Genomic DNA, 27,029 nt, shown 5'->3' with positions numbered 1-27,029 from the left:
GCCTTTCATGTGCACTTCTGGCTAGCTACCAGATGCACTGACGCATAAACATGAACAGAGGTAAGAGGCAAAGTTACTGTGCAGCCCACATGACGCTTTTAAGAAAATGTATCTCTCAACCTTTCTGTTTTGATAGGCGATCAAAATTTGTTTTGAGCAAGTTGGTTAATCACATTGCAGCAACAACACAAGAAACAAGGACAGAAAACGCAGCAAGTGGGCAGATTGAGAAGACGAGGTAGACCAGTGAGAAAGGTTTTAATGAGATGGAAGAGGCCAGTCCTGCAGTGTACAGGAGTTATGCTTTGAATGAGATTGGCTAATGAAAATGTGTAAGGACTTTGCTGAAAGAAAACTATCAAAAACAAATGCTAATTTAAAATAAAAGGACAAATACGAGTAAGTGCAAACACGCATGGAAGCAGGAACGCTGGCAACACAACTTATGCGTGACTGTGCCACAGCACGCATTCTACAGCTTGCGTGCGCGGTGAGCACTGGTGGAAAGAAATCAATCGACAGTGCTATACACAACGCTCGAACACCGCCGTTAGACGCTCGGCTATCTCACTGTTGACAACGATCACTCACGCTAAGTTGACGGCGACAAATCTTTGCATTGGAGGCTTCTTTGTCAAATATTTTCTGTTGAGACACTCGTAGGTTTGTTTCACGCGCGCACACTTTTCTAATTTCTCCTCAGAATGGTTTTGCTCCATCACTTTACCCCATCCGACGGAAAATGCAGCGACACGGTACACGAACTCACCCGCTGCTGACAGCAGGCACCAGACTTTGGCAAACTTTTCTTGTCCTAACTTCACTCAGGAGCGAAATAAAAAAGACATGAAACAAACAGGCAGGATGTGTGTTTGCAGCAGTCACCGAGGCATCCTGTTTTCAGGCAAAGCGTAGCGCAGCATCAGCTATGCTCGCTGCAATGTTTCTTCGCCGGATCACAGCTTAGAATAAACGCACGCGGCAAGGATGCCACATTGTAAGCTCGCAGTGATATTTCCGGCATGATAGACAATGACAAACAGTTTGGGAATTCACTGTGACAAGGCATTGACGTGCACAGCTGACGTGACTTGGCCCAGTTCGAAGCCCGGGCGGCCATCTTCTCCGACGGCAGGCCACCGGCCATCCGGCGCATGACGTCAGTCCAGAGTGCGCACCCATTAGTGGATGCTCGTGTGCATCCGCCTCGGAGGAGTAAACGCCCCTGTTTTTCTAAAGTTGTATCTGACTATAATCAAGCACAGCTTGACCCTTGGCCTAATACTAAATCAGGCTTGAAGCTTTCAATGTGTGCTAATCGCTAGAACAGCACCAGATTTCATTCTGTGCCAAGGGGTGGAACGCATTTGCTTAGAGCTAGACAGATGAATGTCTTTCTTTCGCATTGAAGTCTAGTCTTAGGTGAAAGTACACAGCTCAGCACAACGCATGTATGGTATACGTAATAGTACCTTGTTCTTTAAACCGTATCAACAAGAAGCAGCTACTTCCGTTTTTGCAAACCTTACCTTATTTCCTAACCTTTCCTTGATCAAAAGTGTAGAAAATTAATCTGTGCTTGTTCTGTTGTTTCACAGGTAGACATCGGCGACGGTGTATATGTTGAAAAGGGCCTGCTGAAGAGGCTGCGCCTGGATGCTAACAACTCGGGCTTTCAGTTCGCGGGGGGCCTCCTTAAGGCTCCTTTAAAAAAGAAGAGGTTGAAGGGAGGCGCTACACATGGATGCGCAGCGATTGTTTGTGACAGCGTCACTGCTGGCAGGCCTGGCCTGCCTTTTCGCTTCGTTCTGGGTCTTCCACGTTATCTACTCGAAAAAGGCCCACAGGATTTTGACATTTATTGAGCACTGCTTTCTGGATTTTTGCTACACAAAGCCGCAGGTGAATGCATTGGATTTACTCAATTTTTACAAGAACTATTGCTAGGCAAAAAAATTTTCAGATGCATATCCTCAAGAAAGTTTCTGTAAAAATTATTTTGCCTAACAAAAGCACTCGTGGGTTCTGTGGCTGGCAGGTTGCCCAAGCCATGTAGCACAGTACTTGCTTTAAAGGGACACGAAAGAGAAAATTTATTTGAGCTTTATTAAATCATTCTTCTACAACACCGAAAAACAACTCCCACCATAAGAATTGGCTTGATAAGCCAGATAGCTTGCAAAAACGAAAACTGGTGTCGCCACCACGACCTTATAGTTCCTGCACCAGCTCGCTGGGATATGGAATTTGACGGTGTCTGTTCGGGTCTAGCTAATGTTCTACTGGCCAATATTGATGAATTCTGTTGTAAAGGTGTCAAAGAATATACTTAGTTGAAGTATGACTCCACACTGATGTGCGGGCACTGCATAAAACTTGAAAAATGAAAGTTAGATCTTCATTTTCTCATGTATTAATCCGCTTATTGCCACAATGTTCATGAATACAGTTCTGAAAGATTCTTTTATCAGTCTAAAATGATTTACTGTTTCTCTTTAGTATCTCTGTAATGGACCTTCAGCAGCAAAATGTGTGTTAGTATGCCACAGGTATTCTCAGCGGGGGCAAAAGCACCAGCAGCATGCTGAATCATTCTGTACCAACTGATAACTTGAAGGATGTCCTGTGCCACTAAGGTTAGGCCAACGTGGCTCTGTGTTAATCACCACAAGTGTATTAGGCAAAACTTAATGGCCCAGAAATTGGTAATTCAGGGGGGAGTTGAATTAGCTATATTTATTTCTTTATTTTTTCTTTATCATGGACTTTTCACATTACACTTTGTCACAACGCATTCACTTTAAAGTAACTGTGGAGAATAATGTGGTTTGGTATTCAGACATGCCTTCTGTGTGTAAACAGTGTTAGATGAGCAATACAAAGATACACCATAGATGCTGACTGGCAACATGAAAGGGTTTGAGGGCAGCTACAAATATACATCCTTGTAGTCGTACCTATAGCACTATGTTCAATTTGTCACACAAGCATATGGCATCCATCACAACTGCATGCCTAGAAACAGACGAGGGCAACACACTCAATTCCCTTTTAGTCTATCTAAGAAGCACTACAATTTTTAGGCAACGAAATTGAAATCTGGCTTGTACCCATAAGTACTGCAATACAGTTGTGCAACATGTTCCTCTTGTGTGGGAAAAGGGCTGCATGGGTGCGATCGCGCAAACAGCTCGCTTTTCCGTTCGTTCGGTCTGGCTGCTACGTCACAAAGTGGGCCGTCCGCAAGATTTGTGAGAACGGGAGGGAGAGCACAGCCAATAAACGAGCGAGCCCAGCCCCGGAAGTTTGCGTCACCAGTTTGGGCTTCGATCGGGGACAATATATTACGTGCAGAATGTTTGTGATGCTTTAATAATTAAACACGTAATATAAGAAAAAAACACTTTCTGTTGCAACATATAATCTGCGTCGGAAATGTGATGCGAGAGAAGAAAACTAATTTAAGCGGCATATATTTTGGTTTAGTCCGCTAGGTGGTATCGCACACGCCAAAACAAATTGGCAGGAGCGCGCAGTTCAATTGGCGATCATTGTTCATCGACTGCGAATCGTTATGTCGTCGCACAAAAATCTAAGACTTGACCCGCACGTGTCGCCGCACCAACGCGAACTGTTGGTCGCGTTCATAGAGGGCCATCCGTACCTTGTGCGGACATCGCGCGCGCTGACCCAAGAGCGTCCCGTCGACACAGGGCCGGTATTTTGTAGCGATGCCTTTTCCGATTCTATGCTTTTTCAGGCTTTTTGCGCTAAGCCAGTGGTCAGAGCGACGGTCTGCCCCCACTATCAACGGTATCAGGCCGCCGTGTGTGGTGGATGATAAGAATAGCATAGAATAAGGCATAAGGCATCGCTACAAAATAGCGGCCCAGGCCACTACACCGGGAATGCGGCCGCGATCCGTAAAGGCCGCCTTTGCACTAGGCTTGCCGGCCGTTGTCAACGGGAAGCTCACCCAACCCTGTTGCCGGCGCATCCCGGTTATTGTTTCCGCAACTGCGCGAATGGTCTCGCTCACGGAAGCCAGCCCTATGGATACAAATTCTTCGCTGCCAATGGATCTTTGGAAGCTCCCCGTCGCGAACGGAGAGCACAAAGCACCTTGCCTTGCGTCGTGATGCCACCGGTCCGAAGGCCACCCATAACGTCTTCCAATTGCTCGCAGAACCACCGTACAGTGCTCTTCGAGAGCCTGAATTGCTCGCGGAACTCTTCCTCGGTAAGCTCGTCAAATGCGTCCCGAGAGATGCGTCGCCGAGGCTGCCCGAGAGACTCCAAAAGCGCGATAATAGGAGCTGTCATCGTGACTCGTGAGCGCCAAACCGCCGAACAATGAACGCGATTCTCTGAGCACAACGTGAAACGGCGAGCATTCTCGACAAATGAGGTCAGATCAAACAACATTAAAAAGAAGAACACTAGTTATATTTATCACAGCGCAGGCACAACATTTAATTTCACTGTGATCACAGTTGTTTTCAATAATTAACAACGCTAACGTTCTGCAGTGGCGGATCGCGCTTTAATCTAAAAAAACTGGACCCCCGGCAAGGCCAACCAAGCTCGGCGAGCGACGACATTACAAGCAGACGACAGGCGCATCGTCTGCTACTAGCGCTGCTATGGCAACGGCCATTCATTCTTCGAAACGAATGCCCTTGTCGACCGTTCCACGATAGCGGCCGATTTCACTCGGTTTTGGAATGATTGACAGGAGTGTGACGTAAGCGCATTTTGTGGTCCCGCCCAGGCGCAATGACGGCCGTGACGAAACGCGCGGGCGCCAACGAATCACGAGAGGGCAAGCGAGAGAACGGAAAAGCGAGCTGTTTGCGCGATCGCACCCCATATGTTTTCTTTGAGCACAAGGGGGAGTGGTATCAGTTAGAGCCCCTCCATCCATGCGCCACTGCCGCTTTCTTAAGTAGCGGCAACCTTTGTTGTGCGCCGCCTTTTCCTCTCACACCAAATCCGGTTCCAGCATTTCCGGTTTAAAAGTTTCCGGTTCCTGGAGTTGTGCTGCGGGAATTTCCGCTTTGACTGCCGATGGTCAGACGCCCACGCGGACTTAGCAGAGCTGTGGGAGTCACCATGAGAAGAATGCAAAGGCGACAAGCTGTTATATTCCGCTGAAGTAATTCGCGGTCGCTGTTTTCTAAATGCACGAAAAATGGCAGTAGTCTCCAAGCGCCCAGGCACTACATTCCACTGTACATTGTCTCTCGTGGCACAACCCGTCGCAGGTTGACACGAAACAGCGAACACGATCAGATCGCTGATTACAATAGGCGGTGGTACTTGGATGGAATCGCATTCACAGTTTAAACCGCAGCTGGTGCAATTAAAGCCTCTCCATCGACGCGAAAGTAAACAACGTTAAGAAAAACATAGCGTTACTTCACTCGGAACAGGAAGCTGCAGCTACGCAAGTTCCGCTTGACACCGGAAGCTAAGGGGGTGAGTGGCAGAGGAGCGTGGAGGAAGAGGGTAGGTTGGCGGTACTTAACCTGGTCGGCGGAAACGTGTATGGAGGGGATTTAGTATCAGTTAATGGCTGTTTTCACATATATGTTTTGTCGTGTGTATTAGCAATCACCACTTTCCTTATCTGAGTGAGGTCATTTTTTAGAAAGTTTGAAAGTTTATAGAACATGTTGCTCATGGTTGTTGCAGTTTTCTTCCTAACTATCCATTCATTGCACTGTGCACCCATGTCTTGGGCAACTAGCTGTTTGAAGGTCAGTATGCTATCGATGGGTCTAATGATAATCTCTAGTGCCCTCTCATTTGCTTGTTGCAATACTGAAGAGTTAGATTTTGTATATTGTGTCACTTGTTTATTTTCACTGTACTTTAGTTTCACTACATCTTGAATGTGTTGTGATAGTTTTTCTTTTGCAATGAAAGATATGGTGGACAGTTGCCGACACTAATGTGATAGTATGAATGCTTGCTGTATTTATCACGATTGTTTCATTTCGCTGGGGCACTAATGGTCATTAGCAGCAGATGCTAGCTGCCCTTAAGAGCAATGTTTTTATGTTGCATAGTATTGTTCATGATCCATTGAATGCACTGCACGCACATGTTGTGGACAACTGCCTGTTTGAAGAAATTGTCTGCATATTCAGTGAGTCTAATGTGAACATCTCTACTACTGACTTAGCTTCACTACATCTTGAATGTGTTGTGATAGTTTTTATTTTGCCGTGACAGATGTGGTGGGCAGTTGCCGGCACTAATGTGGTAGTACGAATGCTTGCTGTATTTACCACATGGTTGTTTCATTTCGTCTGAGGCACTAGTGGCCGTTAGCAGCAGATGTCATTTGGCCTTATGTGCAATACAGTGAAAGCTCATTAATTCGAACTTCATTAATTTGAATTTATGGATAATTCGAACTGTACAATTTGGTCCGGCCAAGCTCCACAGAAGTCTATGTATAAAAAAGTCCGTTAATTCGAACACGAGAAGGTTCCCTCACGGATAATTCGAACTACGCTAGCCTGGCTCACGGCCAGAGAAACGCGCCTACTGCCCACACACAAGGCTGTATTGCCTCCAAAACGGAGAGAACGGCGAGAGAAGGCGAAATCGGAAAAAAATCTAACCGACGCGGTGTCAACCAGAAGGCAGCGGCGGCCGCCGCCTCTACGTTCTACGTAACATCCGAGACTTCTTGCCCGTTGCAAATCTCGGAGGTTTTGCAAATCTTGTACAGCTGCTAATGTTGTGCGGAGATGGCACGGAAAGCGCCAAAACACAGCGAATCAAGTACGTCACAGCTGCGCTTGCAATCACGAACCAATGAATCAGGGCCTTCGCCACCTTCACATGTTCAGCGTCTGTCTCGGCAGTCTTCATCGGTTGTGCACCTCTGTTTTCAGTTTAGGAGGTATCGGCCGTCGCGATTCATTGTGATGGTGTTAAGCCTCGGCTAACGTTCGTTTCGGTGGACGTCGGTGGTGTGGCACAGTCGGACCCAGAGCTTCGACTTGAAGATGGCGTGTGCCCGCGGCACACGCCATCACTTTCTGACTCGCCAAATTTCTGACATGCCCTACTGCTTCCAAATCGCAGTGTACTGTTGCTCTCCTTCACTTTCGTTAGTTCGAACTTTCGTTAATTCGAACTGAAGCGACTTCCCCTTGCGGTTCGAATTAACGAGCTTTTACTGTATTTTTATGTTGCATAGTTTTGTCCATAATCATCCATTGAATGCACTGCAGACCCATGTTCTGGACAACTGCCTGTTTGAAGGAATGATCTGCATATTCAGTGTGTCTAACGTGAACATCTCTAGTACTGCCTGTGTATTTGTGAGTTAGATTTTGTATTGTGTGTCATTTTGTTTTCACAGTGCTTTAGTTTCACTACATCGTGAATGCGTTGATAGTTTTCCTCTTGCAGTGAGAGATATGGTGGGCAGTGGCCGGCACTAATGTAATAGTATGAATGCTTGCTGTATTTACCACATGGTTGTTTCATTTTGTCTGGCGCAGTAATGGCTATTAGCAGCAGATGCCATTTGGCCTTAAGTGCAATATTTTTATGTTGCATAGTTGTGTTCATAATAATCCATTGAATGCACTGCACACCCATGTTCTGGACAACTGCCTGTTTGAAGGAATGACCTGCATATTCAGTGGGTTTAATGTGAACTTCTCTAGTACTGACTTTATATTTATCAGTTAGATTTTATATTGTATGTTGCTTGTTTTCACTGTACTTTAGTGGGATTGCACATTGAATGTGTTGTGATGTATTTTATTTTGCTATGAGAGATCTAATGGGCAGTCACCAGCCCCCAGTCTGTGTGTTAGTACAAATATTTATTATGCTTATCACAGCATTTTATAAGGCTATAGTTTTGTGATGATTAACTCATGCCTGACTTTTTTATGAGAAACATGTCAGAACTAATAAACAATCACTCATGCTTGGGATCCATGAAATCATCTTTGTAATCTTTCAATTGTCTTCGAAATATCAGGCCCAAGAAACTCCAGAACGGGCTTGAAAAATTACTCTCAGGTAGAGCTACGAAACCTTGATAACGAGGTAAGAAAATACCCCGACATCAGTACCAACAAACTCGAGAATAGGCCTAAAAATAACTCCCAGGAATAGCCTAGAAAACTGGATGAATGACGTAGAAAAGTAATCCCACATCACCTCCAACAAACTCCAGAATGAGCTTGAAAAATTACTACCAGATAAAGCTGAGAAAAGTTAATGAAAGAGGTAAAAAAATACTCCCACATCAGACCCAAGAAACTCGCGAATGGGCTTGAAAAATAACTCTGCAGGAATAGCCGCTAGAACTTCGTGATGGCAGTAAAAATATAGTACCACTATCGTCCCCAAAAACCTTCCCAGAGATTAAAAAATTACTCTCGTTTCTACATACAAAAACCTTGGTCAGCATGGTAGTAAATTTTTACCTCGACTGGTACGTAGTAAAAAAAACCCAGAAACGGGAATGCGACACAGGACGAGGGGTTTACTCCCGTTTCGCGTTATTTTTGTTTAGTGTGTACACTTGAAGCGTCTTCAGACATCAGTCGATCATTACCCAACTATTGGGATCACTTGCGACGTATGATAAACAAGTTGTTGTTGTCTTCCGAGCAGGACGTATTCTAACAAGTGGTCGCCTGCTACACGTCGGTATTTGATTTTACTAAACGCGAGCCTCCTCGGATGCTTCCGGATTCATGCAGGAAGCACCACATTGACACACTTAAAGCAACTCTGATAAGTCAGAAACCCTATCGGTATCTCTCACGGAAAAAAAAGTGATCGCCGAGCAGGTCGACGACATGCTGCAGAACGGCGTATTTCAGGAGTCTTGCATTCCATTGGAAGCCCCTGTTATAGCAGTGAAAAGGAAAGACAACCCGCGTGGATTCTTTGTTTACTTCCGCTGCCTGAATGCCGTCACAAAAAAAAAGGACGTGTATCCTACTTTTCGTACATTTCGTCGGTTTAACTCCGGTCTGTGTACTGGCAGATAATGATTCACCCTTCTGGCATAGAAAAGACCGCTGTTACTGCGCCCGACGGAATATATGAGTTTAACTGTATGCAATTTAGCTTATGTAATGCCCACGCAACCTTCGAGCGATTTATGGACTCCATCCTCGTTGGTCTCAAAGGGAGACTTGTGTGTGTTATTTATATGACGTGATCATTTGCGACCGAACTTTCCACGAGCACAACCAGCACCTAGGCGTTGTTTGCGACTGCATCCAACACGCTGACCTCATTTTAAACTCTAAAAGTTGTTGTTTCTGTGAGCATTGCGCCCTTGTGCCGGAATATGTTGTCGAGCAGGACAGTATACGGCCAGATCCCTAAACGATTTATGCTGTACCCAGCTGCTCTCTGCTGCTGCATAATCGTGGGCGTGGAGTATTAAACACGTTATACTGAAACAATGGCACATCTCTCATGCACTGCTTCAGATGTTTCGGGTCTTCTTCTGTATTCGATTATCCTCTGCCATGGAGCTCCTCGTGTGGTGATAAGTGATTTAAGTCTGATAAGTGGTAAGTGAATGATAATAAGTGTATTCGTCTGTAATGCTTCTCACTCACCACTTACGCACGTTTCGCCTCTAGACGCAATATTCCTATCAGGTCAATATATCAAAATGATACATGCTTGTAATTTGATTTTTATGCGAAGCATACTAGCCGCACAACCACGCTCTTCCTTGCTGCGCCGCGCACGGCCGCGTAGCTACCATATGACGTCATAACAGCTGCAAAGCGTACGCTTAAGCTTCGCCTTCAAGAGTGGAACGCGACAGCGTTCCCGTCGACCCGCCAAGGGGTGTCAGACTATGGGCTACGGCGCAGCGACTACGCGCCCTGCATCGGACGCGGTGAGCGTCTTGAAACGCAGCGTTCGGCGCGACAACGAAATGTGCGCCTGAGCAAGCGACGCACGCCTGAGCCTTAGAAACAGCTAGTTTCTAAGGCAACACCGCGTTCACTAGAGGCGCTTTTGTACCGTTTTGAAGCATCGAACTCGTGCCGTAGGTGTGCCGTACGATATGCTAATGATTCTAGTAATGCACAGTGTTTGCAAAACCAGAATGTCAGTGCGTAATGCGGACGTCAACGTGAGGTCAGCCCTGGACAACTGCAACGAAAGCATCGCATATTTGCGAGATGTGTACAAACAGAAGGAAGAAAAGCCAGAGTGGTGTGTTTATCTGGACGAACTCCTGACCATAAAGCGTTTTTTTTACCCACTTATGCTAGCCAGACACAAGCTAGCATTTTTAATGTGATGTTATGATGGTGGTTTTCACTGTATTGTGCCAAGTTGGCAATAAAGAAAAAAAAAACTCGTGGCTCAGTGGTGACGTCTCCGTCTCACACTCCGGAGACGCTGGTTCGATTCCCACCCAGCCCATCTTGCAAGTTCTTTTTTATTCATGAAGTGCCTGCTGGGATTGATCGCTCACGGCTCACGGCAGACGCCGACATCGACACCGATGACACCGGCTTTTCTGCGACACGAGCTCCTTAGCGCTGTCGCGTTAAAATAAAGGCTAGTATACTTCGCATCCTGGGCTTAACCTTAGCTAAGCCACAGCCATTTGTTTTCTGCTTATAGCATCCGGTGGAGCTTCCTACGGTAACGATTGCGGCTTACCTGGTGCCACAGGTTTGCATGATTGTCCAAGAAGCCCGGAACGAGCATTTATGTAGAGAAAAATAAACATTTCACCACTCTTTACGACCTTGCACATGACACAGATTCGGTGGAGGCTTGTAAAGACAGTCCGCAATGGTTTTTATTAAATAATAAAACGATTCCGTGCCAAGGCCGCGCGTAGTTCAGCAGTGGAGAAGCGAAAAAAAGAAAAATAAATGCCGCGCCAATCAGCGGAGCCGGTATGACATGTACAAGCTGGCGTTCAAAACGCGCGCGTCCAAAACGGGAACGCGAAGGCGTTAATCCCATCCGCTTGGTGCGGTACAGTAAACTCGGTCGCTGATCTCCATGGAAGTGTTCCCTCTTGTTGAATCTCTTTCTCTATGGCATAGGTATCAGCATTTGTAGCATATTGCCATATGCGGTAAAAGCCGTTGCTAATAGGCTGTGTGGCGTCTACAAGCTGGCGTTATAAACGCGCGAACCCAAAACCGAAACCAGAAGGCGGTATTCCCATCCACTTGATGCGCTACAGTCAACTGAGTCGCTGGGCTCTACGGAAGTGTCCGCTCTTGTTGAATCTCTTTCTCTATGGCATAGGTATCGGCATTTGCAGGGAGTGTTCTTTAGAAAAAGTTTGTTCAACAAGTGACTGTACGAACAATGAGTCACAATCACAGCACAATTCCACCAGGACGATCACATTTACAAAGTACGAAGAACTGTATACACGGCACGATTTGAATTAACGTTCTCTCACTAACGCATACCCACATAGACGCACGCAGCACACAGTTACACAGAAAATTCCAGTAGGACGATCACATATACAAAGTACGAAGCACTGTATACATGGCACGTTTTCAAAGTGTCCGAGTCCTCACAACATACATGTACGTATACGCACGCAGCATACCGAAATTAATTGTAACGTTCTATGAAATGTCGTTCATATATCAGTGTAAAAAAATGGCTGTGGCTTAGCTAAGGTTAAGCCCAGGATGCGAAGCATACTAGCCTTTATTTTAACGCGACAGCGTTAAGGAGCTCGTGTCGCAGAAAAGCCGGTGTCGTCGGCGTCGGCTCAGGCGTGCGGCGCTTGCTCAGGCGCACATTTCGTTGTCGCGCCGAACGCTGCGTTGCTCGACGCGCCCCGCGTCCGATGCGGGGCGCGACGCCGCGAGCGACGGCGGGAGTTGGAGCGCCGGTTCTCCTCTGTCGTGACGTCACGGTGTCACGTGATTTCATGGTCACCGCCGCGCCTGAGGAGCTGGGTTGAGCCCTCGCAATATGCTTCGCATAAAAGATAGCTGCGGCTTAGCTAAGGTTAAGCCCAGGATGCGAAGCATACTAGCCTTTATTTTAGTTGTTGAACCACTGTTTAGCCTGGGGAACTGCTGTTGCTTGGCTATATTTGGTTCGGCTAGACGAAGAAACAACTCATGCAGGCCACCACCTGTATGCGACGCGACCCTGCTGCATCCTTCACCGCCGCCTGCGCACGTGACACCCAAGACCAACGCCAAGACACGCCGCGTCACGTGGACTTTCCATCGTTCGTCGAACTTTCCTCCTCTCTAGGTGGGGAGCCCTCTTTAGAGGCAGCAGCATCGGCGTCGCACGCGGGATGACGTAGACGCTCGCGTCTACACGAGGCTCGAGCGCCTGGCACGTCCGGCACTGGCTAGCGTTCCGAAGGAGCCTCCGCTTTTGCGGCTGTTATGACGTCATATGGTAGCGACGCGGCCGCGCGCGGCGCAGCAAGGAAGAGCGTGGTTGTGCGGCTAGTATGCTTCGCATAAAACAAAGACAAAAGAATCACCGATTGTGCTAATGGAGCCAACTCTTTCGCCGAGCTAATAAAATAGGCCTACTTGTAAAGCATTCGTTCTTCCTCAAGGTGGTTTCCTAGTGTCATATGATTATACAGAAACTAATAGTAACGTAATATGAAATGACGTTCATATGTCAGTGTAAAGAATAGAGCTCGCGCTGGTGCTGTTCGCTAATGGAGCCAGCTCTTTAGCCATTCTTATAAAATAGGCCTACTTGTAAAGCACCCGTTCTTCCTCAAGCTGATTTCTGAGTGTCATATGATTATATGCTAAAGATTTCTGGCAAACCTGTTCCTGCTGAAAGATTTGAGAATCACTTGAAAATTATCACATATTCTTTAGGTTATCTTATCTAATATTACTGAACAATACTGAAACCGGCGGCTATGTGTATGCTGTTTTTGGTCTCAAAGCTTTCCCGGAAACTCTATGTAGAGACATGCGGTGGCACCAGAGGCGCAGTCGTAAATAGAGGCGGAGTAAAACGCCGCCCCAAATAGGTGCGCGTCAGTCAATGCAGGTCTGCTCAGGAAAAGCGCTTCACCAATATTTGTTTCAGTAGATTTGCAAATTTATATCGAACGGGAATTCTTGAAAAACAATTAGGCGTGCCTTTTGTTTGGGCCTAAAATATACACTGCAGCATCGTGCAAATGATGCGCCCGACTTGCAGAATTCCTAGACCAATTTGCGGGGTAAATTGCCTCTACACTCTTCTATAGTCAGTTCTTTTGGCTAAATTGGTAACATTTGATAAATAAGTTTTACAAGTTAGTTATTGGCTGAATTATTAGTTTGTTTCGCTTAGATTACTTAATGAGCACGTTATAGTTGATTAGTAATGTTAGTTTGAAGGTTAGGTAATAAAGAAATTAGTGAAAAAGTTAGCTACTTGAGATAAATAGCTTACGCAATGGCTTAACTGCTATTTTCAGTTAGTTTTGACTTTCTAGCATGGTTAGGCTATTCATTAACCGATTTACTTGCCTGGTTTGTGATTTATTATTGTTACTTTGTACTAAAGCGCTGCTCTTAGACACCCATTCCAGCGTCGGGGTCGGCGTACCAGAGTTAATGAGCACAGGAAAACGATTAAAGTACGAACGCGGCATGAGGATTAAAGAGGGCAAGAGAGAAGAGAAAACCAGGAGGAACCAGTGAAGGAGGATTCAGCGTAACCACGAGGAGGAAAGAGGAGGAGGAGGGCACAGCGCAAGGTTGGTAGAAGAAAAGCGTACGATGGCTAAGAGATGGCGCCACACTAAACCCAGCGACAACTTTCTGTGGCAGTGCAGCGAAGGCTACGTGGGAGGAGCCAATGCACATGTATTACTGCGCAAAGTAGTGCGAACCTTTCGCTCGAGGTGGCGGTTTTCGGCTGAGCCAGCGCATTCAGAAAAGGGTGTTTTCGGTGACTGGTTTTGTGTGTGCAGACGGTAGATATACGGTAGTCGTGTTAAGGCACTGTAATGAATACGTGCATCGAATACGTGCGTCGCACCATATCTCTGGAAAGTTGCTATATATATATATATATATATATATATATATATATATATATATATATATATATATATATATATATATATATATATATACATATATATATATATATATATATATATATATATATATATATATATATATACACATATATATATATATATATATATATATATATATATATATATATATATATATATATATATATATATATATATATATATATATATATATATATATATATATATATATATATATATATATATATATATATTGCGACGCCGCATTGGAGGATCATTGGAGGATAGTGCAAGCGAAAGCAGAAGCGCTGCGAGGTTTTTTGGCTGACCGGCTGTTTTGGACCGTCCCATCTCTTCTCTACCTTTTATCTTTAAATAAGTTCATTCTAAATCCTAAACTAGTCGTTGAGGTGTGGGTACAGGACACTTTCGAAAGCCTCGTCCTCGAAGATCTTCGAAAAAGGATACGCCTGGCTGGGCTACTATCAGAGCCAAGGAGCACGGCCAACATCAAAGCAGGCTGGTCAACGAACACTCTCCAAGAAGGTATTGTTCAAGCCAGTTAGAGACCAAGGCAACCTAGCTACTTGGCGCTGGAACCACGCCTATTCTCAGGTAAAACAGATGAAAACGTGCATGATTGACTGAGCCACTACGAAAGAGGAAGTCGGCATAACGGGAGGAGTACGTCAGCGCAGCTTGTGAACGTTGCATTTTTTCTCGCCGGTAGCGCTATACATTGGTTTGACAATCATGAACGCGTGCTGACCACTTTGGAAACATTCGTCCAGGAATTAAAAGCTTGCTTTGGCAATTCCAATTCCACAAAGAAGAAAGCGGCACACATGCTATTGCGCAGAGCCCAGTTGCCTGGAGAAATGTGCACAACGTATATTCTAGAAAAACTGAAGTTATGCGGAATTGTAGACGCAATTATGTCGGATGAAGACAAAGTAGGACATCTGTTAAAATGCATCGCTGAAGATGTCCACAATCCTTTAACAATAAAAGAAAACCTGAACACTCCCTCCTAATTCAGTCAGGAATGCCCCGCCTTCGACGCTCTGAAGATCCGAAGGGTCTCACCAAGTTCGGGCACTTGGATAGCGTCGCCACAGATGCAAAGTACGGACCTCGCGGCCTTTCGACGACATCGGCTCGATCGTGTGTCGAGTGGTTCAAGAAGAGCTAGCACGATTTCAGAGACGAGACGCAGGCGATTAGTACGCGTTTCACGAGTCCATACCCTAACTACCATCCTGGTCGCGAGAACATCGTGTCGAGCGCCGACAGCCTTCTGAAGAACGGCCCATATATACCACGAGCTTTTGGTGAGTACCGGCGAATGTCCGTACACGCAAGTCCTCACCACTTCTTCGTCACAATACGGAGTCCTACCTAAGAACATGCCGTGTTTCTTAGGAATACCCGATGCCACGACACGCTCCCGCAGAAACATAGCCGCCCCCACGCGTACCTGCTCGATTTAGGTTCAGCCTCGACGAACCCATCTGCTACGCCTGCGGTTCCCGAGTATATATTGCGCGCTATTGTCGCCGGCGTCCACAGCGACGGCCACGTTTTTTGGCGCAAACAGCTCGCGTGCCCGAAAACGCGCCCCCCCGCCATTTGGAATCCATCCTCTGCGGCAGCAGTGGTCATGCCAAACGCGCGATGAGTCCCCTGTCTCCCAGCGCAGCATTACACCGCCGCCATCCCCGACTGCGCAGTTTGCCATCCCCGCGCCCTCGTCGGTCGAATTTCCCGCCGCAGCTGGGATACTGGCCGGTGCGGCCGATGGAGGTGTGGTCGCGGTACGGTCAGACTCGGCAATTCCTCCGCCTGTGGTTATGCTGACGAAGAATTTGTGTGTGTGTACAGACGGTGTAAATACCACTGCTCTTCTGGATACGGGTGCGGTATTTCGGGTCTGAGCCGTCCCTGCAAAGATCGCTTAAGACAAAAAGTTATTTTCGCCTGGTTTCGCAAGGAAACTTCGTGGAGCTGGAGGTGAAATGTTGCGCCCTGTTGGTGTTTATTCGATTTTGGTTGCGACAGGAAGACAGTGCTTTATAGCTGAGTACGCTTTACTGATCCACGAAACACATGATGTTATTTATTTATTTATTTATACAAGTACCTGCAGCGCCACAAGGGCATTATTGCAGGGGGGACAAATTGAAGAAAAGTGAACATGTGACAAAAACTTGATACAGCAGAGCACAGGTGGTAAAAGTAACAAAATACGTAACATAGATGAGTCATCTCGACGGCAAAACGGTCTTGTGAAATGCGGTGCAAATTTGCAAGACAGAAATGGAAAGGGTACACTATCGCATGAAGTGCAATGCCAGCCAAATGATATAAAGAAAACGGGATAATATACTACGACAGACTGCGTGACAATAAAGACAGAAACTCTGAACACGTTTTACATTCACCAATGCTCCTGGGAAGCCTATTCCAGTGTGCGGAAACATGCGGAAAAAATGAATTACGGTAGACATCAGTACGACAGCGCATTTCAAGGACTTTCAGCTCGTGATCACATCGTTTAGAGATGAAGTGGCGAGGGAAAATGTACAAGTGCTTGTTTATTCCGGTGAGATCAAAGTAGATTCGGAAAAAAAGTTCTAATTTTGCAGTTAATCGGCGGTGTGCTAGTGTTTTCCAACCAAGGTCCTCTTTAAGCAATGTAATACTGCTACGGAAATTATAATTACCAGAAACAAATCTTGCAGCGCGGTTTTGGACGCGTTCGAGCTTTTCTATAAGTTTAGAGCTTTGAGGGTCCCATACCCACCAAGAGTATTCGAGTACCGGACGAACATTTGTTATGTAAAGGTGTTCTTTTACTTTCTGGGGGGCGTTATAAAAATTACGTCTAACAAGGTTTAGTATACGAGATGATTTTAAGGTTAAGTATTCAATATATCTGTTCCATGTTAAATTTTCTGAAAAATAGACCCCGAGGTATTTGTAGTGTTCGACCTTTTCAAGAAGTAGTCCGTCCAATTTATACACTGATCTCACAGGAAAGCGTTTACGGGTGAATGACACAAGTTGGCATTTAGCATTGTTCAAAGACATGCCCCACTTAATGCACCAAGCATGAATTCTGTTTAGATCATTCTGCAAACTATTAACATCACAAACATTTTCTATATTCTTGTATATGGCACAATCATCAGCATGTAACCTCACTTTGCATTCTAGATTGTGCACAATGTCATTTATAAAGACTAAAAATAACAAAGGCCCCAAAACAGACCCTTGGGGCACGCCAGAGGTTACGGTGACAGGTGTTGATTTAGTGCCGTTTATTAAAACATGCTGTGTTCGTCCACACAGGTAATTTCCAATCCCATCTTTGGCACAGATTTCCTACGTGAATGCAGCGCTACACTTCCCTGTGGGACAGGAAAGGTTTACACTAAGGGGCATGCTGCCAATCACAATGCTTGATGATTTACAGACAAATCAAGCCGATGTGTTTTTTGCTGTCTGAAGATGTGTTACTGCTCGGTCGGAGAGCCACGTTTGTTCCCGTTCGTTCTTCACGTGTCCGAATGGGATCATTCCGCGCTTTTGCCCAGCGAAATCATAACGCGATTAAGAAGAATGTGTTGCTCGCTCGATCTATTGTTCAAGCCATCGACGGGTACGCTTTATTGTGTACAGTGAACGGTTCTACGGAGTCTGTCACCCGGTAAACCGGACATCAATTGCCAGCATTTTAGGAACAAGCCACAATACATGTACGTACAGTTGCAACGTCTTCAGACATCAATCGACCATTGCCCAACTATTGGGATCACTTGCGACGTATGACAAACAAGTTGTTGTGTTTCGAGCAGGACGTATTCTAACAAGTGCTCACCTGCTACACGTGGGTATTTGATTTTACTAAACGCGAGCCTCCTCGGATGCTTCCGGATTCCCGCATGAACCACCGCATCAACACAGGGTAAGCAACTCCAATGCGTCAGAAACGCTATCGGTATCTCCCACGGAAAAAAAAGTGATCGCCGAACAGGTCGACGACATACTGCAGAAAGGTGTAATTCAGGAGTCTTGTATTCCATTGGAGAGAGAGAGACAGAGAGAGAGGAAAGGGGAAAGGCAGGGAGGTTAACCAGAGAAAAAAAAATCCTGTTGGCTACCATACGCTGGGGAGAGAGGGGGGGGGCGGTAAAGTGGAAACAAACTAGAGATAAGGAAATCGGAAGCTCCTGTTATAACAGTGATAAGGAAAGACAACTCGCGGAGATTCTCTGTCTACTTCCGCCGCCTCAATTCCGTCAAAAAAAAAAATAACGTGTATCCTACTTTTCGTACATTTCGTCGGTTTAAGTCCGGTCTTCGTACTGGCAGATAACTACACACCCCTCTGGCATTGAAAAGACCACTGTTGTTGCGCCCGACGGAATATATGAGTTTAACTTGATGCAATTTAGCTTATGTAATGCCCCAGCAACCGTCGAGCGATTTATGGACTCCATCCTCGGTGGTCTCAAACGGGAGACTTGTGTGTGTTATTTATATGACGTGATCATTTGCGACTGCACTTTCCACCAGCACAACCAGCGCCTAGGCGTTGTTTGCGACTGCATCCAACACGCTGACCTCATTTTAAACTCTAAAATTTGTTTCTCTGAGCATTGTGCCCTTGTGCTAGAATATCTTGTCGAGAAGGACAATATACGGCCAGATCCCTTAAAGATTCATGCTGTGTGCAACTGCTCTTCGCTAGGTAGGCCCTTCGCTGCTGCATAATCGTGGGCGTGGAGTATTAAACACGTTATACTGAAAGAATGGCACATCTCTTAGCCACTGCATCAGATGATTCCGGTCTTCTTCTGTATTCTATTGTCCTCTGCCATGGAGCTCCTCGTGTGGTGATAAGTGATTTAAGTCTGATAAGTGATAAGTGAATGATAATAAGTGTATTTATCTGTAATGCTTCTCATTCACCACTTACGCACGTTTCGCCTCTAGACGAAATATTCCTATCAGGTCAATATATCAAAACGATACATGTAATTTGCTTTTTTTTCTGCTGATAGCATCCGGTGGAGCTTCCTACGGCAACGATTGTGGCTTACCTGGTGCCACAGGTTTACATGGTTAACCAAGAAGCCTGGAACGAGCAGTTATGTGGAGCAAAATAAACATTTCACCATTTTTTTACGACATTGCACATGACACAGATCTGATGGAGGCTTGTAAAGATCGTTCGCAATCGTTTTTACTAAATAATAAAACGATTCCGCGCCAAGGCCGCGAGTGGTTCAGCACTAGAAGCGAAAAAAAAAAATTACCGACGATTACGTTACTTCCTAATGCGAAATTTGAGCGCAGCAAATAAGCTGTTTCACCTTTTCGATAGATTGAGGCAAAGAAATCGAGCAACACATGTATGCGCTATCACAGACAGACAGACAGACAGACAGACAACGAACTTTATTTGATCCTGAGGAGCTTCAGCGGAGGCCCCTATCGGGGACCCGCGGAAGCCGCTGGCCGTGTCCAAGTCGGGGCAGGAACGCCGTGATGTTCCGCCCTTTCTCGGGCCCTCTGGATTGCCTCTAGTTGTGTCTGGAGCGATGGGCTCCGGAGTGCCTCTTCCCAGTCGGCTTCGCTGGAGAGAGGGCCGTTAGGTAACGCGGGGCATTGCCAGAGCATGTGCGCTAAGGAACAATAGATCTCATTGCAGTCCGGACAGCTCGAATCGACGTCTCTGTAGATACGGCTGAGAAAGCCCAGCGAAGGGAATGAGCCCGTCTGGAGCATTCTAAGTAAAACTGTCTGAGACCTGTCCAACTTCGGGTGAGGAAGAGGATAGGCCCTTCTGCTAAGCCGATAGTGAGATGTTATCTCGTGAAAAGTAAGGAGCGGATCGTTCTGCTGGATTTCATCCTGTCCCCATAAGGCCTCCATGCCGCCGCGGCGTGTTAGATCTCGCGCACGGTCATGGGCAAGCTCGTTGAGGTTAGGTATGTTCTGATGAACGTCCGCACCCATATGGGCGGGAAACCAAGAGATGAAGTGAGTGCCAGGGTTTGTTCTCTTTTCCAGAATGGAGGCAGCCTCGTGGGCTAGGTTACCCGATTCGAAAGCTTTGATGGCCGCTCGTGAGTCGGTGAAAACGTTTGTGCGCGAGGGGTCGGTCATGGCCAGGGCTATGGCGACCTGTTCCGCGACTCCACTTGAAGCAAACCTAACCGACGCCGAGGAGCGTAATTCCCCTTTGCCGTCAATGATTGCCAAAGCGAACGTGCTAGAGTTGCCGTACTGAGCCGCGTCGACAAAGACAGTCGAATCCTGATTCTCACTGGCCTTCTGTAAAATCGCCCGTGCTCGGGCTTTTCGTCTCCCTACATTGTATTGCGGGTGCATATTCCGAGGGAATGGGCTGACCACAAAGGTTGACCGTGCCTCCCTGGATAAGGTGATTTTCCGTTCATTGAGTATTCTTGGAGCCATGCCGGCCTCGTCACAGATTTTTTTTTTATTTTTCACACGTATTCCTTTAACAAAGACTCCACTAACAGTTCTTGACAGTCATGAAGGAAGCTTTGTGGTCGGAGAAATAGACTGATATATGTTCGACTTGGTACACCAATGCTTGATTCTCAAAGACGAGATCTATACAAGTGCCTCGCGAGGTTGTCACAGCCGTGGGACGCGTTACGAGCGAGAGGAACGGGATGTTCTCCCGCATAAGTGTTAGGAAATTGCTGTTTGTCTTTATGTCAACATTAAAGTCCCCCACTACTAACGTCGGTGTGGATCGATGGACGGTTAATGCGAGTTGCAGGAAGTGCACGACGTCTTTCGTGAGTGCGGTAGCGGACTCACGAAAGCGGTATCAGTCGGTCGCTGCTAGCGCTGGGGGGATGAAAGGGGGGCGGAGCTGGTTACGAGGCCGACGATAACGCCGACGATGACGCGAAACCCAGGAACGGACGCCAAAGAGCCATTTGTGTAGCCAGCCCTCCTCCACAGTCTCTCCTCCTCCCTTCCATCATCCTCCCTCGCCCGGAGAGCCGACAGCGCGCATGCGCGGCGGCGGAGCAGATTCGTCGGCGAGCTGGTTACGAGGCCGACGACAACGCCGACGACAACGCCGACGACGACGCCGACGACGACGCGAAACCCAGGAACGGACGCCAAAGAGCCATTTGTGTAGGCAGCCCTCCTCCACAGTCTCTCCTCCTCCCTTCCATCATCCTCCCTCGCCCGGAGAGCCGACAGCGCGCATGCGCGGCGGCGGAGCAGCAGATTCGTCGGCGAGCTGGTTACGAGGCCGACGACAACGACGACGACAACGCCGACGACGACGACGACGCGAAACCCAGGAACGGACGCCAAAGAGCTGCGCTCTAAAATAAATGCCGTGCCAATCAGCGGAGCCGGTATGGCATGTACACGCTGGCGTTCAAAACGCGCGCGCCCAAAACCGAAATGCGAAGGCGTTAATTCCATCCGCTTGGTGCGCTACAGTCAATTCGGTCGCTGATCCCTATGGAAGTGTTCCCTGTTGTTGAATCTTTCTCTATGGCATAGGTATCAGCATTTGTAGCGTATTGTCATATGCGGTAAATGCCGTTGCTAATAGGCTGTGTGGCGTCTACAAGCTGGCGTTCAAAACGCGCGCGCCCGAAACCGAAACCAGAAGGCGTTATTCCCGTCCGCTTGGTGCAATACAGTCAACTGAGTCGCTGGGCTCTATGGAAGTGTCCGCTCTTGTTGAAGCTCTTTCTCTATGGCATAGGTATCGGCATTTGCAGGGAGTGTTGTTTAGAAAAACTTTATTCAACAAGAGTTTATACGAACAGGGAGTCACAATGACGGCACAATTCCACCAGGACGATCACATATACAAAGTACGAAGCACTGTATACACGGCACGTTTTCAAAGAAGTGTCCGAGTCCTCTCTCACTAACGCATAACCACATAGACGCACGCAGCACACAGAGACACAGGAAGTTCCAGTAGGACGATCACATATACAAAGTACGAAGCACTGTATACATGGCGCGTTTTCAAACTGTCCGAGTCCTCACAACACATATGTACATATACGCACGTAGCATACCGAAACTAATTATAACGTTAAATGAAATGTCGTTGATATATCAGTGTAACAAACAAAGACGAAAAAATCACCGATTTTGCTAATTGAGCCAGCTCTTTCGCCGAGCTCATAAAATAGGCCTACTTGTAAAGCATTCGTTCTTTCTCAAGGTGGTTTCTGAGTGTCATATGATTATACAGAAACTAATAGTAACGTTATATGCAATGACCTTCATATGTCATTGTAAACAGATCGTAAGAGTCGTGAATGTGCTAATGGAGCCAGCTCTTTCACCGATCTCATCACATATTGGCCTCGAGCTCCACCACTGAAAAAGCTGGCGCCACCGTCGGCGTGACGTGCTAGGAGGGATCACGTGGGTATAGCGTCCGCGTCGGCTGCTTCGGGCGCGCCGAAGCGAGCTGAAAACGAGTTTAAATTCCCTCGTACGCTGCGGTTTTCATTTAGTGGCGAAATGTACCCGCTTCGAGTGTCTCCTTTACAACGCTTGAAAGCACTACAATAGGTAGTGGCTGCCTTTGAAGGCGCGCGACATGGTAGGCTGCTGCTCGGTGCCGCAGGACCGGACGCACGTAACGGAGGCCGGTGTCAGCCTTATTCACACGTAGCCGCAGGACAAGAAGCTGCTTGAAGCTTGGCTCGCGAAACATAATACCGGCAAATAGTCATCGGCTATAACTCGGGTATGCAGCAAGCACAGACGCGAGGAAGATTTCTGCTACGGCGCCCGGTCTGCGACGTTCTGAAAACACGCACTGAGACGCACGCCCGAGTCCGCTGCCCGACTAATGTCATGACGGTTTGGTCTATGAACTTGTCGATACTATAGATACTGCCAAGTTCAGTGGAGTGGAAAGGCAGCGGTAAGAAGCACATTTAAAGAAAGCATGGCATATGGTCATGTTTATGCTATGAATTAATGCACTGGATTACAAAAAAGGAGAAGCGGGAAATTGCACGCTGAGAACGCCGATAAACATACAGTGCGACGCAACTCGAGAAATAGTATCGAAAGGTCAAAGAATTTGGAAGAAAAAAAAAGATTGAATCGTCGCGACGGCACATCACAGTCCCCGTAGGCGTCGAAGTCTCTACAATGAAATTATTTTTGAACAGCTCTGATAGCGCCCACGCAACAATGGTTGCTTGTATACTGTCAAATGCTCATTTTCTGCGGCCTAAAGCTCATGGCAGGGTACGAAAACGCGCGCGCGGAGAAAGCGAAACAGTGGGCGGACAAGCATGCAGACGCGCAGTCGGTCGCTGCGAATCTGCGCGATCGCTGCATTGAGGCTTCGTTCTGTTACGCTCCATTTAGTTATACAAACACTATAAGAACATATTTCACATGGTTTGCTCTCAGCGTTTACCTACCTTTCACGCAAGAAGCCGGTTCGGGAGACTCCATCGCGGCGACCGCGCGCAGTGGCGTTCACTGTACGTATCGAGATAGCGGCTGTAAACGATTGTGTGCTTTCAGTTTGCCCAAGAATATTATTTAGACTGTAAGAAACTTCTCTTGCTTCGAAAGTACTTACAGAAATGTCCGGGAGAGCTCGCGCGTGGTGTTTTCAGTGAGCGCTGACAGCAAAACCTATGAGGAGCGCGCCACGTGATCCCTCATACTACGCCAGCGAGGCGCTTCCGATAGAGGGCGACTCCGTAACTCCTCGCCGCCAATACAAAGTACGAAGCACTGTATACATGGCACGTTTTCAAAGTGTCCGAGTCCTCACAATACATATGTACATATACGCACCTAGCATACCGATACTAATTGTAACGTTATATGAAATGTCGTTGATATATCAGTGTAAAAAACGAAGACCAAACAATCACCGATTGTGCTAATGGAGCCAGCTCTTTCGCCGAGCTCATAAAATAGGCCTACTTGTAAAGCATTCGTTCTTCCTCAAGGTGGTTTCTGAGTGTCATGTGATTATACAGAAACTAATAGTAACGTTATATGCAACGACCTTCATATGTCAGTGTACACAGCCTGAAGGCTCTCAGTATCTGCTAATGGAGCCAGCTGTTTCGCCGCTCTCATAAAATAGGCCTACTTGTAAAGCATCCGTTCTTCCTCAAGGTGGTTTCTGAGTGTCATATGATTGCATGCTAAGGATTTCTGGCAAACCTGTTCCTGTTGAAACAGTTGTGAATCACTTTGATATTATCACATATTCTTTAGGCTAACGTATCTAATATTAGGGAAGAAAGCTGAAATTCCGGCTGTCTGTATTTTACTATTGGTCACAAAACTTTCCCGGAAACGCTATGTAGGGACATGCGGTGGCACCAGAGGCACACTCGTAAATAGAAGCGGAATAAAATGCCGCCCCAAATAGGTGCGCGTCAGTCAATGCAGGTGTTCTCAGGAAAAACACCTCACCAATATTTTTTTCAGCAGATTTGCAAATTGATTTCGAACGGGAATTCCTGAAACACAATTAAGCGTGCTTGTCGTTTGGGCCTAAAATGTACACTGCAGCATCGTGTAATTGATGCGCCCCACTTGCAGAATCCCTAGACCAATTTGCAGGGTTAATTGTCCCTACATTCCTCTATAGTAAGTTCATTTGGCTAAATTGGTTACATTTAATTAGTAAGTTTTACAAGGTAGTTATTGGCTCAATTATTAGTTTGTTTCCCTTAGATTACTTAATGAGCCCGTTAGAGTGGAGTAGTAATGTTAGTTATGAAGGTTAGTTAATAAAGAAATAGTGAATAAGTTAGCTAGTTGAGATAAACAGCTTACGCCATTGCTTTGCTGCTATGTTCAGTTAGTTTTTACTTGCTAGCGTGGTTAGCCTATGTATTAACCGATTTACTTGCCTGGTTCGTGATTTATTATTGGTACTTAGATAAAACTATGGCGTGGCTCTTAGACACCCATTCCAGCGTCGGCGTCGGCGTAACAGATTTAATGGGCACAGGAAAACGATGAAAGCACGAACGCGGCGCGCGGATTAAAGAGGGCAAGAGAGAAGAGAAACCTAGGAGGAACCAGAAAAGGAGGATGCAGCGTAAGCACGAGGAGGAAAGCGGAGGAGGAGGGCACAGCGCAAGGTTGGCAGAAGAAAAGCGCAGCGCTGCGCACTAATGGGTTTGCGGCGACGATGGCTAAGAGATGGCGCCACACTAAACCCAGCGACAACATTCTGTGGTAGTGCAGCGAAGGCTACGTGGGTGGAGCCAGTGCACATGTGTTACTGCGCAAGGTAGTGCGAACCTTGCGCTCGAGGTTGCGGTTTTCGGCTCAGCCAGCGCATGCAGAAACGGGTTTTTTCGATGACTGTTTTTGTGTATGCAGACGGTAGATTAACATTATTCATGATATATATATATATATATATATATATATATATATATATATATATATAAATATATATATACACATATACATATAAACGAGAAGAAACGGGGTTAACCGAGGGACCCGATAATTATTAGCCATGTAATCAGAAGCCATGAGGCCATGAGGGTTCGGTTCCCACCTGCGGCAAGTTGTTTTTTCATCCACTTTAATTTCATTAATTTATCATTACTTTATTTCATTTATTAAGCACATGCAATTTCCCCTATGTTGTACTTGGTGTCAGTGTTTGTTGGCTTCTCATTATATGGCTAATAATTATCGGGTCCCTCGGTTAACCCCCTTTCTTCTCGTTTATTTCATAACGAGGGTCTCGAATCCGGCAACATTGATGCCTTCAGGTAGCATATGTGGGTTTATTGACCAGTTGCCTTCACCCGAAAAGATCACGTTCTCGTGACGCCTGCGGCAAAAAAGACGTTCCACGTCCGCCGCCAAGGTCTGTGAGCTGGCTAACACTCCCAGGGTTCTACTAGTGCACATAAATACCCAAGAAAGTGGATGGGGAAACGCCGCCGCGGTAGCTCAATTGGTAGAGCATCGCACGCGACATGCGAAGGTTGTGGGTTCGGTTGCCACCTGCGGCAAGTTGTTCTTTCATCCACTTTAATTTCCATTAATTTATCATTACTTTATTTCATTTATTAAGCACATGCAATTTCCCCTATGTTGTACTTGGTGTCAGTGTTTGTTGGCTTCTCATTATATACACACATATATATATATATATTGCGACGCCGCATTGGAGGAGAGTGCAAGCGAAAGCAGAAGGGCTGCGACGTTTTTTGGCTGATTGGCTGTTTCGGACTCTCCCATGTCTTCTCTACCTTTTATCTTTAAATACGTTCATTCTAAATCCGCAACAAGTCGTTGAGGTGTGGGTACCGGACACTTTCGAACAAGATCTTCGAAAAAGGAGACGCCTGGCTGGGCTACTACAAGAGCCAAGGAGCACGGCCAACACTAAAGCAGGCTGGTCAACGAACACTCTCCAAGAAGGTATTGTTCAAGCCAGCTAGAGACCAACGAAACCTAGCTACTTGGCGCTGGAACAACGCCCATTCTCAGGTAAAACAGATGAAAACGTGCATGATTGACTGAGCCACCACGAAAGAGGAAGTCGGCATATTGGGTGGAGTACGTCAGCTCAGCTTGTGAACGTTGCATTTTTTCTCGCCGGTAGCGCTATACATTGGTTTGACAATCATGAACGCGTGCTGACCACTTGGCAAACATTTCTCCAGGAAATAAAAGCTTGCTTTGGTGACTCCAATTCCACAAAGAAAACGGAACACGCACTTTCGCGCAGAGCCAAATTGCCTGGGGAAATGTGCAAAACGTATATTCTAGAAATATTGAAGTTAGGCGGAATTGTAGACGCAAATATGTCGGATGAATGAAAAGTAGGGCATCTGTTAAAAAGCATCGCTGAAGATGTCTACAATCCTTTAACAATCAAAGAAAACCTGAACACTCCTTCCTAATTTAGTCAAGAATGTCC

This window comes from Dermacentor albipictus, chromosome 10, assembly GCF_038994185.2.
Source record: "Dermacentor albipictus isolate Rhodes 1998 colony chromosome 10, USDA_Dalb.pri_finalv2, whole genome shotgun sequence".
In the NCBI taxonomy this organism is placed as follows: domain Eukaryota; kingdom Metazoa; phylum Arthropoda; class Arachnida; order Ixodida; family Ixodidae; genus Dermacentor; species Dermacentor albipictus.
This window is presented reverse-complemented; position numbering follows the sequence as displayed.